This window comes from Serinus canaria, chromosome 8 (genome assembly GCF_022539315.1).
Source record: "Serinus canaria isolate serCan28SL12 chromosome 8, serCan2020, whole genome shotgun sequence".
Lineage (NCBI taxonomy): Eukaryota > Metazoa > Chordata > Aves > Passeriformes > Fringillidae > Serinus > Serinus canaria.
The window spans coordinates 26,546,809-26,563,637 of record NC_066322.1 but is presented as its reverse complement, the minus strand read 5'-3'; the positions used below and the strand labels follow the sequence as shown (position 1 = coordinate 26,563,637).

The 16,829-nt window shown below is 49.2% G+C and overlaps 1 long non-coding RNA gene across 1 annotated transcript; it reads left to right on the top strand.

The window, feature by feature from the left end:
* The first annotated feature begins 434 nt into the window (after nt 1–434).
* On the top strand, nt 435–16,683 carry LOC127059861 (uncharacterized). The gene is made up of 4 exons (XR_007778162.1): nt 435–670; nt 3,692–3,825; nt 15,138–15,237; nt 16,624–16,683. It is a non-coding gene; the product is annotated as an uncharacterized LOC127059861 (long non-coding RNA).
* Nucleotides 16,684–16,829: the final 146 nt, after the last annotated feature.

Below are 16,829 nucleotides of genomic sequence, written 5' to 3'. Positions count from 1 at the left end.
TGCACAGAGAGCTGGCTGGTCTGAGACTGGAAGGTGCTTTGACTGTGTCTGAGAACTCTGGCAGCCTGGAGAGCAGGGCTCTTAAAATAGTCGTGGAATCCTCAAAGGGTTTGGCTTGGAAGGGACCCCAAAGATCATCTTTTTCCACCCTCCCTGCCGCGGCTGGGGGAGGTGACTTAAAGTGACACATCTCAGACTGCTGGAGGGAAGGTGACGGGGTGGCTGTGGGACCTCCTGGGCAATTGTATTCAGGATGGTCAGGGACATTGCCTGGGTGCCCCAGCAGTGATGGCAGTCTGTCCCTTTTTTCTTTAATCAGAATGAGGGTCAGATGAGGATAAGATGGTGTTTTAATAAATATTTGTTAGCAAGTGCCTTCCCCTCCCCCCTCCCCTCTAATATTGTTCATTCTCCTCGCAGGAACACGTGCATTGTTCAGCTTCTGTTGCTCCATGTGTCGTGCTCCATAACTCCATCTCACAGAGCAGGAGGAACACTGCCAAGGCTTTTTCTGGGAATTTGCTCTGGTCCTGCTACTTCCCTGGTGGTGCTCAACTGATGTGGTTTGTTTGCAGGGGGAATAAAATGCTCAGCTGTCAGCTCCTGTAGGGCCTGTCAGAGACCAGGGCAAGGACCAGCCCCTCTTTCAGCTCTGTGTTGCACAGCCATGGTAAGTTTTGGGCTGTGACTTTTGGGAGAGAAAAGTTGCTAAGCAATAAATGTGACCTTCTCACTGTGTTTTAAAAGATGTGAGACTTTGCTTAAGGCATCCTTAGGACAAAGGTTCTTCCCCACAACCTTTCTCCGGTACAAAAACAGGGTCTGCAAGTGGCTGTGATACCCTGTGAAGAGGCAGCCCTGTCTGAGGTGTGATTGTACTCTCAGGGGGTGTGAAACAGTGTTTAAAAACATGGATAATTGAAATGCACTGGTGAGCATGTTTTTCAAACCCTTGCTTTCTTGCTGGAAACAAGATTATCCTTACCCAGACTAAGTGGCTGCAGGGAAGGTGGAGCTGCAGTGGTGCCTGGGCCATGCCTTGGTTAACTTGAGGCTGAATTTCTGATGACTCAGAAGGAATCCCAGCAGTCCCTCAGCTGTTTGCAGGTCTGAGGATCAGTGGTACTGTGCTTATGAACCAGCACTGCATTGAGCAGGGCTGGGACCAAAAGCCACCTCAGTCTCAAACTGCCTATAAAGTGAAGGAGCTGAGGGTTCCCAAGTGTCAGGTTTGCACTCACAGGCAACTTCCAGAGAAATAATAAGGTAGATGCTTATTATTTAATAAGAAGGTTCTTGCTGCTTGCTTCAGTTTCTTTCAGGCCATGGGAGGGAGCAGGGGAAATTTGAACCATCTGATGTACATTAGTAATGAGAGATTGATGTTGTGCATGAACAGGGGCTTTATTACTGCAGGAGCTGGTGATACTGACTATCTTATACTTTCTGATTTATAATTCCTTCCTGATCTGGAGTCTTTGGCAAAATATCTTTGTACACAAAGCCTGAGGACTGGGATGGGAAAGCCCCTTTTTTCATGGGACATGCCTGCAAACCTCTGCTGCCAGGTCACAGCAGCTTCAGAGCATTTGGTAAGCAGTGGTCAGTAGTTTGTGTAGCTCCACAGCCCACACCTGTGCCTGCAGCATTCCTGGCCTGCAGAGCCTCTGTGCTCACTCAAGAGGTGTTTCCCCTCAGCTCTGGTTCTTCAGGTTGTTCTCTGAGCTGTTCTTAAACCCTCTGTCCTGCCTGGATTTCTTCTCTCCAAGAGCTGGACAGGGCACCTGCCCATGCTCAGTTGCAGCACCCTTCCTTCTTGCCTTTTTTCCCTGAGAAAAGAGGATTAATGTGGTTTTGGCTCCTCTTTGCCCACCCCTGATAACTTTCCACCCTGATGGCTGATTGCAGCTCTGTATGTCAGAGACCTTAAAGATAACAAGCTCCTACCAGCTTGATATAAATAGATGGCCAGGGAGAAGACTTTATCTTTGCCCCTCTGTGCCAAAGGACTTCAATCCTTATCAGTGCAAGAGCATCTGTGTGTGAGACAATGAGGAACAGAGATGTCAGGAATGCCTCGGGGGAAAACTGTTCTTGGAGACAGTACCCTACTGCATCCTGCAGAATCCTACTGGGACATGTAACTCCATGGGAAATGGAAGTATTGCTGGCCCTGCTAGGGGCTGAGCACTGTGTGAGGCTTTCTGTTGTTTTCTGTTGTTTTTTTTAGAGACTAGAAGAAGTGGTGTGTGTGGTGCTGCCAGCCCAACTTTGAGCGGGAAGCACAGGGACAGGAGCCTGGTAATGGAGCAGAGGATTGCAGCCTGATTCCCAGGGGGATGAGGCTGTTTTAGCCTCTGGCTAGTTGATGGGGCATCTTTCTCCTCCAGCAGCACTTGTTTCTCCTGGGGAATAGCCCCTGTTTCTAGGATAGTCCTCCAGCTCATCACCCAGCTCCCTTCCTGCCCTCTTTGCCTTTTGCAGAAAGCTGTTTAATCAAGGGTGTATCAAAATCCATCTGTCTACACTGGTGTCAACAACTTGGCTTCAGGGACATTTTAAATCATTTTCTAACTGAATTCTGTAATGGATTTTATTGCTGAGAGAATGGAAAGCAGGGCAGCAAAGGTGTTTTAATTACATCTGATTGTGGCATCTTGCAGACTTGCCCTGTCAGTTGTTCTGGCACGGCACCATTTAGAGCCTGCTCTTGCCAGCATGGGCACATTAGCTAGAGGGGGGTTACTGATCACAGAGGAAATCATTGATATTTTACTACTGACATTATCTTGGAGCTGTATCTTCTTTTTCTACCTTGCTTTTGTGGCATCAGCTTCTCCTGCTTTGGAGGATTCCAGTCCTGTATCATGTCATTTGGGGGCAGTGAAAACCAGCCACCTGCCCTGTTATTGTACGGGCATCATACTGGGGTGGAGCAGAAGAAGTGCTTTGCTTGCTCTGAAGAGAAGCTGTGTTGCTGCAAGGGAAATGTCTCTCTGAACCCTTTCCCCAGCTCACATCTTGGTTTCACAGCCTGTTAACATACAAACAGCTCTCCTTTTTCTGGGTCAAGCAGGGGAAGATTGAAATGCTGTCTCCAGGAAGACTATTTGGGGAAAGAAGGAGGGAATGTGACAGGGAAAGGCTGAGGGGCTCACGAGGCTGAAACACCCTTGTCAGACCCATGGGACTGGATCAGCAGGTGGAGTAAGTCCTGGACAGGCAGGGGTATGTTAGATGCAGTAAAGCACATTTTTGGAAGTGCCTGCTCACCACACAAGAGGAGCTCCAGCTGGGTACATGTGGGAATGCCAAGAACTATTGTATCTGTACACATTTAAGGTGTATTTTCACTGACACTCAGAGCTCATGGTCTCTGCAGTGATGTCTGTGTGTTTTCTGGAGCATTCAGCAGGTAGCAGCTCCCAGTGCCCCTACTTTGAGTTGCCATTTCAAACTGCTTAACAGGTTTGAATCTAACCTGGAGTCTGGAGGAATGAGAGTCCCAGGAGGAGGAGGGTAGAGCTGATATCATTTTTCTACATGACTGCTAATATTGTTTCCATTCTTTCCAAAGCTTTTGGCTATGATTTAACAGGTAGCTCAATCCTCAATATCCACAATTTTTCAACGTTGGAATGTGTCTGTGTTCCTGACAACACTCATCTGTGTCATTTCCTCCTCTTAATAGTTGTAAGCTCAGCTGCAGATGAGAAGTGCTTTGTTTGTGACTCCTGGGTGCTCTGCACTTGATGCATCTCCCACAGATGCAGGGCAAACTCTGCTCCTCCCGTCTGGCCTGGCTTGCAGTGATGGATTAAGTGGGTAAGTAATAGAGTGGTAATGAGATAACCACTGACATCAAGCATTAACGTGAGAATAAATGAAGTTACCAGCCAGAACTAATGGCCTGAACTATCACTGGGTTGTAATTAATGAGTGTGGTGGCTGAGATTTACAAGGATATTTTAGGATGCTCCTTGCATGCAGCTTTGGGTTTTATGGCTTGCTTGGAGAGAAATTGGTTAATGCCAAGAAGTTAATGAATGGGCAGAAGCTGTTCTTTGTCAGTTTGAAGTGCCCTTCTTGTGGAAGAGGCCAGCATGGCACATGTGGAATATCTGCCTTTTCATTACTTCAGGGACTGCAGGAGGGTAGGATGCTGTGGCCTCTCAATCTCTCAAGCTCTTAGTGCGAGGTATCTTGCAGCTCTTGTTTCTTCTGCTTTATTAGGTCAGAGTAGGAGGAGTCCTGGTGGAGCAGTGAAGCCTCTGAAGTGAATCTATGGACAAGTTCTGTATGTAGAAGAGATTGCCATTAATGTGGGTTCTCCACCCAGGACCCCTGAACTGAGCAATGACAAGCTGGGATTTCTGGTTTCTTCTTCAGGTCTTCTCCTTCTTGCTGCTCTGATGTCCATGTGATCCAACTGCCTGTACCTCATGCAGGAGTTTCCTGGAGCAGGAAATGAGGTGTCCATGGCCAGAGGGCTTTGCCTGGAGACCCAGCCCTCCCTGCTCATGCAGCTTTCTGGGTGTGTGACCCTGCTTAATGCTTCTCAGACATGTTAGAAGCATTTCAGGGTGGTTTCTAGGCTGTCGCAGGAAACACAGCAGAGCAGTCAAAATTCTTCATGATAATTGGTGGGAATACTCCAGCCACCTCACTGCTGCCTTCCTCATCTTTCCATGGCAACCCTCCCTCTACAGCAGCCCAGGTGCTTGTGGTTGGATAGAGTAGGAGTTTCTGAGTCCTCTGTCTTCCAAATCACCCCTTGGAGCATGGAGGGAACATCTGCACTTTTAAAGTATGGGCATCATGTGATACAACAAATAACTTCACTTGCTCTAGCCATATTCCTTTTTTATGCTGGCAGAGACACAAAACTTTGGAAACATGCCTGAATCCGACCCTTGCATTTCTTTGGTGGAAAGACCTGTTATCTAGTTTTTTAATGGGGAGAGAAAGGTGCAGAAAGACCTGAGTGTTTCTTTCCCTTCCCATGGTCTGAGCCACCACACCTCTCTGTGCTGGAGAGAGGAGTGGGACCACACTCAGCCTCTGGTGAGCAAAGGGAAGGACAACCTTTTTCTCTCTGGCAGAGACAGCCTGGATGGAGCTGTGATGTCTCCTACAGGAAGCCAGGATGGTGGCTGGAAGGAACAGAGATGAGAGAGGGGTCAGGAGCTGCCTCATCCTCATTTCTGTCCCCTGCTGTACACAAGGGACACAAGACAAGACACACAGGGAAACTGCCTGTTGGATGGTGCCCAGGCATCTTCCTGCTCCCCACTTCTCTGAAACATTCTCCATGGATGTTCTAGTACCATTATATTTTCCCAGACCTGTTTTACAGGCGTTTTTAATGATTCCAAGGGAAAATGAGACTCAACTGGCCACTGGCAAACCCAGCCCAAAGCTGCCCAGACTTGGGGAGGTTGCCACTTTGTCTGGAAGCATTACTTATCCTTGGTGCAGGCTCTGTAGTTCCCTTCCACGTTGAAAAGGAAGAAATTTCCATCAGGTTCAGAAAGTTCCTTTCCATGCTGAACAGGAGGAAGAAATTTCCACTTGCTGGGCCAGCACGAGCCAAGACCCAGAATGAACAAAGAATGGGCAGTGTATTTAGGGATATGTAAATCCTCCTCCACCAGCCTTGGGGAGTTTATTGCCCTCCACTAAGTACACAGTGTGGCTGTCATTCCTGAGCAGCCCAGGCAGGCTGTTAAATGACAAGGGAAAATTACCCAGTCTGTTCTCCAGACGGCAAGTGAGTAGGAATTTTCCTCCAACTGGTTCAGGACAAAGTTAATGTAGGGAAAGCCATTAAAATTAATGCTGGTAAACAAGAATAAAAACCAGCAGGGTTGTAACAAAATTTGGACCAGATTGGGTTTCCCAGCTGTCGTGCTGCACACTGTCTTGAAGGCAGGGGGCAGAGGGAGGGGGTAAGCTGAGTTCACAAAAGTCTTGCTGGAGAGGCTATAGGGTTGGGGCTGGGGCATTGGGCTCATTTGGCACTATCTTTATGGTACAGCCCTCTAATGCCTTCAGGCTGGCCGTCTTTTTCTGGGAAGTAGTAATGCTGGTTTCTCTAAAAGTCATTATATGTTGTATATATTTTTGTTATTAATCTGCTCTTCTCCAGAGGCTGCCCTCCCCATTCAAGCCCTGCTTCAGGGCTCTGGCAATGTGTCCACATGGCTGCTGGCTGCAGGTGTTTTGTGTGAGCTGGTTTGGGAGCAGATCTTGGGTTACTGGGGCAGTGACTTGCTCTAAGAAACTTATCCTAAGTTCAGATGGGAAAGGTATAAAGAAGCACAGCTGTGTGTTACTGCTCTCTTCTAGGTAAACAGCTTTTTCCAACCCCACAGGATGCTAACAGGAGATAGGCAACTTCTCCAGAATGTTTGGTGGACATTCAGCTGACTTGACACACTTTGGAGTAAGTCAAATCTAGTATAACCAATCCAAAATTTCTAGCCCCAGGCTAGAAGTAATGCCCCATATTTTCAGGTGACTGGTGTTGGTGATGGTACTGGTGAGAAGGGAGAGGTACAAAAGCAGTCAGACACTTTCTGCAGCGTCTGAAGGAGCTGGATTGAATTTTTGGAAAAAAGGCAAGAGCCTGAGCATCTTCAGCACAGATGCCAACATCCATAGAAAACTTTCTGCTCCACAAGTCAGTGAAAACAACAGCAGAAATATCCTTTAATTCCTCAAAAAATATCATATCCCTTGTTATATCTTCCAAATGAGGTTGTGTTTGCTCAGAGCTCAATGGTTTTGATGGTCCTGTCCTGGATGGTCAGGTTCTACAGGTTGGGTGGGTTCTGGAACGTCCATGCAGTAACTCACAGAGCCAAGTGGAGCTGCTGAGATAAGGAGCTGTGATGCCTCCAGCCCAGCAGGGAACTAGAGCTGGATGTCTGAAATTATTCTCTGTGAAGAGAAGGAGGAGAGTCTGGACAGGTCACGCCTCTTGCTGGAACAGAAAGCAGTGTGGAGAGAGCCCCAACACACACATCTTCTTTTGGAGCCCTGTGGGAATCCACAGGCTGCCTCTGTGGGGAGGCATCAGCCCCTTTTCACCAGCCAAGCTGCTGTCAGGTTGGTGTCTCAGAGGTGGAGAGCTTTCTTTTGTTTTTCATGAGACATCACCAAAGAGTAGGGGTGACAGAATTATTTTTGTGGAAGTAACTATGTGAACCATTTTTTTCTTTATTTGGATTATTTGAAAGCTAAAACTGTTCATGGATTTTAAAATGCATGTCCCCTCCAGGTTGCTTTACTTTGTTTTGTTTCTTATTCCCTCTCCCTTATTCCTCAGAGGGAACCATCCAAACCTACACAGTGTGTTATTTCTTTGAGAAATGCAATCGTTTTGCAGTCAAACCTAGGCTGGAAATGCTGCTGGTGATTCATTTGTCTGAGAAATTTAAAAAGGCTTGGATGGAACAGAAACCAGGCTGGTTCAGGGAAAATTTTCTTCTGTGTGAAGACCCACTTCAGCGGGGGAGTTCTTTTTTATTGGAAAAAGAAGTTTTTATAAGCTTTGTTTGGGAGACTTGGGCTCCAGCCATTCTTCTGTTGCAGCTTTTTGTATGGTACCAAGATCTGGAGCCTGGCTACCCCAGTTCCTGCTTCCCACACCTGCTGCATTGCAGAATTCCATGATTCCAGTGCCAGTTCCATGATTCCTTTTTTCTCTAGGATTACTGCTTCTGCAGGGTGGGATGGATGTGATGCCATTTTTTGCCTTGACTGTACTTTTGCCTCACAAGTCTTTCCCAAACACAAGGATCATAAGGATGCACTGCTGTGTCTTGAGGGCAGCAGGCATCTCCTGCTATCACATGGTGAGGGGTCCAGGCCCTACATTCATCTTTAGGGTCTGCTCAAGCTCCTCCTCACCAAGAACCTCTTTCTGAAGTTTCCCAGCATCCAGCAAGGTTCAGAGCTAGGCAGGAAGGCAGCTTGATGGCTGGTAACCACCACAAGTCCCCTGCAGAACACCTTTTTGGCCTTCAGTTTCCCATCTATAAGCCAAGCATTTTTAAGTGGTGTGCTCTTTGAGACATGGCTTTCTGTTCCTTCAGACAGCAGGGACTTGTGGAAAACCTCCAGGCAGTGGCTGAAATCAGGTGAGCTGATCTTGGGTTTCTGTGGTTGAAATGACTCTTGAGGTGTTAGAAAGTCTTTTTCTCAGCCCTGTGGCTGAAGAAGAAGTTGAGAGTCGTCGGTTCTGCTTTCCAAGGTTGTTTATTCTCTCTTACCTGTTCCATTCTCTCTCTGCCCTGCTGAGATCTGTCCAGCAGGTCGGGTTGTGGCACAATCCCTGCTCCTGGGGTGGTGTTAACTTTTTATACTAAGAACTACCTGTACTTTATTTACAATAATTTTCCAATACCTATCACCTATGTTAGACAGTCTGTCTCTGCTCTAAACCAATCAGTGTCACCATCACAGCAGAAGATGGAGGGCAAGGAGATGGACAGGACATGCCCAGATTCTCCATCTTGCCTCTTGAATCCCCATTCTAAATCCCCAAAATTCTACTTTTTCACCCTGTGACAAATTACCTATTATTCTACTCAAACTCTTGTGGCCTGTAAATCTTCACACAAAGTTGGTAATTGTTTCCATGGGCTAAAATCAAAGGCACAGGGGTCTTTGACTCCATGCCAAGGTCTCTGAGCCCCTTGCCAGGGTCTGGAATCACCCAGGGCAGCCAGAGGAATGTCCTGAGTTCTGACAAGCTGATATGTCACATGCCAAGAGTAATCCCAGTTTTTGGAGGCTGTTCTTAACATCTGCATGGATTTCCCAGAGTTAGCTTGATTAGAGGCAAGGAGTACCATGGAAACAGGACTGGGTGAGAGGCTTGGGCAGTGGGGAGGTTTTGCAGGGGTCAGGAGTGGTGGCAAGTGCGTGGAAATAGAGCCAGAAGTGGGCTGGATAGAGGAGACCACCAGTCCTTTAATGACTGCTGAGAGAGCTGCCACCTCTGCTGCCTAGTGCTGGCCAGACCCATGGTGTGACTGCTCATCTCCAGTCCCCTGTGCCTCCCATGCTGCTGCTCCTATAAATAGCCCGGTGCGAAGCGGAGCATGGAGCCACCACAGATGGCCCCCAGTTACACGTGCAGTGGTGTGTGAGATCCCAGTGAGGAGCTGTCAATACTTTGCCTCGAGCCAGCCATGAAACCTCATTAAAAATGGTGTCCTCTTCCTTCACCCCCCTCACCCCCTGGCTTCCCATCTTGCCTAGCCTGTGTTCAGGCACCCCTATTAAACATGCACTCCCAAGCAAGGAGCGCTGACTTTCCCTTAATTGAGGCATAATAATTAGAGCATTAACACATTAGGAGGGTGAGACAGCATGTTTAGCTTTTGTGATTAATTATCTGAGGATTGTAATAAGTTGTTAAGACATTAATTACTCTGGCATGTTTATTGCTCTTTATTGCAGAACAGACTTGGTAGCAGCAAGTGCTGGCTCATCTGGAAATAGAGTGAGAAGTGGTCTGATGGGAGCAGACCACCTACTCATCCTCCAAACAGTGAGCTGCTGCTGGTGGCAACAAGGTGGGAAAATCCCCCTGGCTGTGCCTTGGTGACCAAACAGGTTGGGTTTTTTTCCCACAGATGGATATAGAAATAGTACCTGAGTCCCTTAGGACAGTCCAGGACCTGGAAAGTCCTTTCTGATCTTTTCATCTGGATTTTTCTCCTCTTTGAAATGAAGTGTTTTCTTCCCGGTGCTTTGAGCTCCCCCTGATTTGGATCATTGTGTTGCCAAGTTTGATTAGCATGGCTCAGTCTCTGTCTGGATCTTACCAGGAAGGTGTTCTGCATTAAAGACAGGCTGAAGTTTGGAGCATCAGCAGAGGCCAGGGAATGAACCAGGGCTCCACTGGCCTCCCTCACCCTGCTATTGGATGAGTTTTCCTTTGGAGCTTGGGGCAGTAGGTTAGGGGAGGGCTTGGAGAGATTTGCACTGCTGTAGCCTCCTGTTTGCACAGCAAGCTCCTCTGTGTCCCCAAGACAGCTCCATGTGGGTCAGTCATGCTGGGGCTGATGGCAGAGTTCAGGCCTGGAGGATGACTGGTTCTTGTGTGTCCCTGAAACTCTGAGAAAGAGAAAACACAATGTCATAAAAAAACCATGTCATCAAACCAGCAGGGTGACGTGGTGGACCTGTTCCCAGTCTTCTGCTCTTCCCATGAAATACTCATGCTGAGGGACCCTCCCTGCCCAACCTCTCCTTGCAGTTATCTGGCTGGGAGGAACACAGGAAATGTGATGGCAGCCCCAACACCTGCCAGAGATAAAGAAATTTGGGAATATTATGAAAAACAAGAGGGTGGGGAAGCCATAGGAGCAGCGTGTTGATATCAATTTCCTTTGGGACCCCTGGAACCCAATGTTTCCTGTCTCTAGGCTGTTCTGTGTCCTCACGTTATTGCAACACTTGCCTGTGCCTGATGGATGCGGGGGGCAGGAGTGGGGGATCCTCTGTTTCCTCTTTTTAGAGTTAAAACACAAGATGATCCTGACAGGTCTTTGTCCTTCCAGGACTGTCCCAGTGGTCACTTTCCCTGTGGCTTCCACCAGCTCAAGCCAGTGTCGCTGTCACTCAGTTGTGTGAATGGCTGTGGAGGAAAATTCCCTTCCCTGTGTATAATCTGGGATCTGTCCTGTGTCAGCTGAATGTGATTTGCTGCCTTCAGCCCCTCAGAGCCTTCTCTGGCCCTCTCTAGCCCAGCCTGGGACTGGCATTCACTGTCAGGGCCCTGCTCTCTGCATTCAGAGTGTGGGACGTGCCAGCCTGGCACTCCCTGCTCCGCCCTGGGGACAAGGCAGGTCATGACTTATGCATTTTATCATTACAAAGAGAATTTCCTCTAGGTGTGTGCAATAAGACAGTGGGGCTGACCTGTGATCCTGGCACTGAGCAGCGTTAATGACTCCCCTTTGCAGGTAATAAGCAGCAAATGTACACATTTTGGGGAGATCTGAATATTTTTTTCTCTTTTTAAGACCGCTGTCTTCCTAGGCCAGACTTAATTAGCAGACCTCATTATTTCCTGAAATGTAACTTGACTTCTATTGAATGAGAATTGTTCTGTGGATGGGAAGCAGCAGAGCAGTGCTGCAATATTCATATTGTTTTAATTGCAACATTAACATTTCATGCCGCTCTTGGCACACTTTCAGGTGCGGCCCTTCAGCTCAGTGCCACACTCTGAAAGGTTGGATCAGAACAATTAAGATAGAGTGACTGGATTTCTGGATTTTCTTTTTTTTTTTTTTTCCCTTCTATTTTAATGAACATAAGCTTGAATTCAGTCCCCATCCCTCCTTCTGTTGGGCAGAGCAGGGAGTCACCACCCCTGGAGTGAAAATGTGAAAATCCCTTTTTTTTTTTTCCTTTTTTTTTTTTTTTTTTTTAGTAAAGGATGTGCTGTAGCACATGTTTAAATTGTATTTTTGTGGAGCTGAAGCCCCACAGGTACAAGTGATATGTGATCCACCAGGCTGGAGTCACCTCCTGGGAGTTGACCTTTACCAGGTGAATCAGAGAAGTCCCAAAACATGTCTGGCTAGCTGGGATAGTGTCACAAATGAGCTGGAAGGAAAAAGGTTATTTCTCACTTCTCAGTTTCTGCCAGGGCTCTGGAATGCCTGAGGCTGGAAATGACACTCGGAACAGATCCTGACTGGGTGAGCAGTGCAGATCCTAAATGAGCACAGGGATCACCCTGCTCCATCCCCAAACTGCATACAGGGCTGGGCTTTCTGACAGGGGGGTCAGCACTGAAATGCTGGGCTCAGCCTGAGCAAGGTTCTATCACACTGGGGATGTGAGAACATTAATTGACTCTAAGGGAGAGCCAGGAGGCTGCTGTATCCCCTTCAGAAGGAAGAAGGAAGGTTTCTGAGGCTCATGCTTTCCCCCTGGGGGAAGGACACCCATGCTGCTGCCTGCCTGCCCTGTGCTGGCTCTGGCAGGTCTGTGCTGGGGCTGGCAGGCAGCAAGGACCTGTGTGTGGAGGAAAGGGCTCCCTCTCAAGTGCCACCCATCAGTGAACAGCTAAAGAGCAGCTTGATGTCTAAGTGATCCTGCTGAGAGCTCTCCAGGCACTACTCCGACTCTGGGCTGCCTTCCTGGCATCTCCTGGCAGCAGCCTATGGGTGAAACATCGTTCTGGAAGGTGAAATCTCTGTCCATGCAGTGGAGAAGCAATGGGAGAGCTGTGGGGGTGAGGGAGCTGCTCAGCCCATCAGTTCTCCCCCTTGGAGATGGGCATGACACTTCCATTTAGGCAGCACCTGAACTCATCCATAGTTCTGGGGTGGTAATTAAGGATGGTAATGCAGAAGAGCTTCAGCTTGGTCTCTGGAAGGAGGAGAAGGAAGGGCACACATTCCATTTCCATGGGCTTTCCAAAGGCTCAGATGCCATCTTAGCTGCCTGGCTCTCCTATCAGCCAAACAGGCCTGGAACCTTCTCCTGTTGGTACAACGTGCAGTGGGATCCGTGACACCTCATCTTCTCTGGATGTACCGTTTGGGTTTGGAGTCTCTGCTGTCCAGTAAGTTATTTGTGCTGAATGGAGCATCTCCCTTCCCTGGGATATTTATGGCATCTCTCCCACACAAGTTGTCTGATGTCTAATAAGGGATGATACACTACAGTTTGGATGGTGCTAATAATGTCTCTCCTCTGTTTGGTAGTCTGTTCCCATGAAATTTATAGACTCTGACTGTCTCCAAGACCTCTGTTGCTCTGTCACATCAGCTTGAAATCTGTTTGCAGTGTCAGGAGTTGCTGGGGAGTGGGCAGAGGACAGACGGATGCAGCAGGATTCCATTTGCCTTGCGCTCCTTGGGAAATCAGGCTGGAAATGCGCAGATCCGGGCACGGGGGCAGCTGAGGCTCGGCTCAGGGTGTTGGTGCTCGGGAAAGCAATCGGGCGGTGTGGGAGGAAGGTGATGAGCCCGGAGCGCTCCGCCCCTGCCGCTCCTCGGGCACGTTCGAGCTGCCTGGGGCGGGCAGCGAGAGCCCAGCGTGGCCCCAGTGGGAAACAGCCCCCGCGGAGGATGAACGAGCCAGCCCGGAGCTCCTGGCTGCTGTGAGGAATTGCCTGGCTAAAGGATAATGAATGCCACAGCAGGAGACAGAGCGTTTCTCTGAGGCCATTCATCCCCTTTATCACCCTGCTAACAAGCCCCAAAGCGACTTTAGAGAGACTTCTCTGGAGCGGCACCATCCCTCAGCCGCGCTGCTGGCTGGGTGCTGCGGGGCAGGGCTACTGCGTGTGGAAGGAGGGCTCAGCAGGAAAACCACGGAACACCTCTCAAATAACAGCCCCGGGTCTGGATCTCTGCTCTGGGGACTGTGCCTTGGCTTTGGTTTGGCTGGCACCATGCCCTCCTTCAGGCCCTGCGTGGTGCCAACTGGGAGATCCAGATGTAAAAGCCAAGCATGCATCTTTTTTAAAGTACTTCTGGGCAGCACCTGCTGCACCCTTAGGAGGATTGCTCCATCCTCACTCCCAGCTTGCCTAAGATTTAAGATCTGTAAGATTTATACTCGACCCAAGAGGAGTTTGGGGCCGCCAGCACGTAGGTGAGTTGGTTCTGCTTCACTTGCAGCACAGCTGAGGCTGTGTGTGAGCCTGGTGAGAGGAGGAAAGGGCAGGAGTGATGTGCTCTTCATAAGAGCTAATAAAAGCTAATCCATCCCTTTGCTCCGAGACAGTGGGAAGCATTAGTGGCTGGCTGAGTGCCTCCTCCACTGCTGGGTGCCTCTTCCTTCCCGCTGGCTGGGAGCAAAGCGTGTCCTGCCGTGCTGGGGAAGGCATCTCTGGCAGAGCTGTGCTGCCTGCAACTGCTCTCTGTAGCTGCCATGCCTCCTGGGAAGGAAAAACTGCCAGAGAGCCCAGACAGGTGAGTCTGGGAATGAGGTTGGACATCCCTTGGGCAATCTCTCATGGCAGGCCTCAGCTCCAAGCGAGTGCCTTGCCTCTGCTCCACGGCTTGTGGGAGCAGAGAAAAACATCACCTCTGGTTTTTGAGGAACGTTTGAAGGAACTGGGGCTGTTTAGCCTGGAGGAGAGGAGGCCTAGAGGTGACCTTTTGCTCTCTACACCTTCTTGGAGGGAGGCTGTAGACAGATGGGGCTTGGTCTCTTCCAACAGGCAGCGCTGACAGAACCAGAGGGCACACCTTCAAGCTACATCAGGGAAGGTACAGGTTGGATATTAGGAAAATGTTTTCCACTGAAAGAATAATAAAGTTCTGGAATGCTCTTCCCAGGGAGGTGGTAGAGTCTCCATCTCTGGATGTGTTTAAAAAAAGACTGGACATGGCCCTTGGTGCTATAGGCTGGTTGAAGTGTTAAGGCATAGGTTGGACTTGCTGATCTTAGAGGTCTCTTCCAACTTCGTTATTCTGTGATTCTGTGTGACTGGTGTATATGAGACCCTCAGAAAAGCTGGAGCCAGCTGAGCCCATATAGGTGCCCAAAAAGGTTGGAACACCTCCACCAAACAGCCTGTGTGCTCACCTGTGCACTGTGTGTGCAGGTATGAGCTGTGCCACCCTGCCAAGAGTGATTTGTGTCTGGGGCACAGTGCACAGTGGGTGATCAAGTAGAAATAATTGCCAGTAATTGGAAGTTTTTACTTTTTCATCCTGTGTGTTTTCTTAATTTCTCCTCCTTCTCCTCCTCCAGGTTTAGCTGTTGGGGAATACATTTTGTGTGGTCCATGGTAAACACCCCACAACCAGTGCCAATGGGAGAAGGGAAAGCGAACAGGAGCTGAAGTGTTGTGTTTGGGTGTCCTCAACAAATGCTGATAGTGGTTTTATAGGGGCAAAAAAGGAGGAGAAAAGCTGCAAAGCTTTGCAGATAGAGGGGGCAGAGTGCCATGGTAGATAATTGGGTGGTTCCAGTGAGGGGAGAAACAGCAGGAGAGCAGCAGGTGGTGGGGATGGCCTGGAATGTGTTTGCAGAGCTGTGGAGCAGAGGAGGAAGTGTATCAGGGAGCCAGGTGTCTCCTTGAGTGTGAGCAGCAAGAGGATTGTAAGCCTGATTTTTTTCTCTCACTTTTTTTTTTTTTAAATCAGGAAGTCTCCAAGCACTTTAAAAGGAAGATAACATCACAGATTGAAAAATTTCCCATCTTGAGGCTTCAGTGACCACGTTTGGAGCCAGCCAGAGGAACCCGTGAGTGTTGAGCCTTTGTCACAGGCTTTCCTCCCAAAAATTCTGCCCTCTAGACCCTGTCCTCTCTCCCAGACCTCTGTGCTGACCAGACTGATGATGGGGAGTTCACTGGAGGCCAGTCATGTCCCATGAGGTGGAACAGGACATGTTGCCTCCTGGGCCACTGCTGCCAGCTGGACTGCCTCTGCAAGGGAGGAGATGGCAAGCCCAGTGGCCTTTCAAAGCAGGCTGCAATTTAAAGGGGTGCCAGGCCATGTGAGGCCCCCTGACCTCTCAGTGTTTTGGGAGGAGTTCACTTCCAGTCCAGAAACATCTGGTGCTTTTTCTTCTTCTGCCAGCGCCATTAAATGTCGAGTTGAAGGGAAACACAATACATCACCTTCCTCGTGGGCTGCCATTCAGCCAAGAGTAACAGAGATTAGCCTTCAATCACACGAGGGCTGGAGCTGAAGGAAACCTTCCCGAGGACACGCTGGAGAAACATTTTCATTAGCAGAGGAGAACATGATGGAGATGAAGTGGCCCTTCACCTCGGCTGCCAGACCTCTCGCCCTCCTGGTGCTAACAGGGAATGCTGACTGAGGGGCTGGGGCCAGCTGCAGGGCTCTGAGTGCTGTCTGCATCCAGATGTGAGGAACAGCTGTGACACAGCAAAGCACTGCTTTTATAGTCTGCTGGGGGTGGTCTTGGTTTTCCTCCTGCCTATGAGCTCTCACTGCTAGAAATAAACTGTCTCTCTCGACTGAAAGGAGGAAACATGTGCTAGGGCACACACCTGAGTGGGTATGGGCCAGAAAAACAATGTCCTTGGGTGACAGTGTCCATGGGGCCAGGAGGTATCACAGCCTCTGCCGCCTGCAATATGTTTTGCAAATTTAACAGGACTGCCTTGGTGGTAGCAGAGGCTTCCTCTGCTCCACGGAAAGCAGCTCCACAGCTCTTTGCTCTTACTCTGCATCCCCCCCAAGGCAGGTGAGGTGCCCAGGATTCACTTCTGCTGTTGATGTTGAGGAAACACCCCCTGGACCCCAGCTGGGTGCCTGGCACAGGCCTGTCTGTCCCAGTTAATGGGAATTAACCAGCAGGATCCCTGCAGCTCTGGCTGCCGTCCCCCACCACCTCACCTCCCCGGGGCTGGCGTGCTCCTGACAAAGGCAGGCTCCATCTCTTTCACTCACAGCTGAAGGATGCCTTGCCTGCTCCTATCTTGCAGGTTGCAGGGAAATCGTTTTAATTTGCGTGGCACATTCCTTTGGGCGTAGGTTGGGGGAAGAAAAGAAAAAATCCAAAAGAAACTCTGGCCATTCTGGGTATTTTTAGTTGTTTGCAAAGGACCATTAATATCTCTTTCTCTCTCCCTTTTTTTTTTTTTTTAATTCCCTGCAGACTGTTCTCTCTCAGGGGCTGCCTGTGGTGCTGCATTAACATCACATCTCTGTGGTGAAGGTAGGCTGGTTCTCAGTGCTCCCTGAGACACAGACTCAGAGGGAGCCCCATCTCTCCTCTTCACTCTCCCTGGGTGCCCACCACATGCACAGCCCTCTGAGAAGGAGCTCCCTGGCTGGGAGGGTGAAGGCTTGGAGATATTTGTA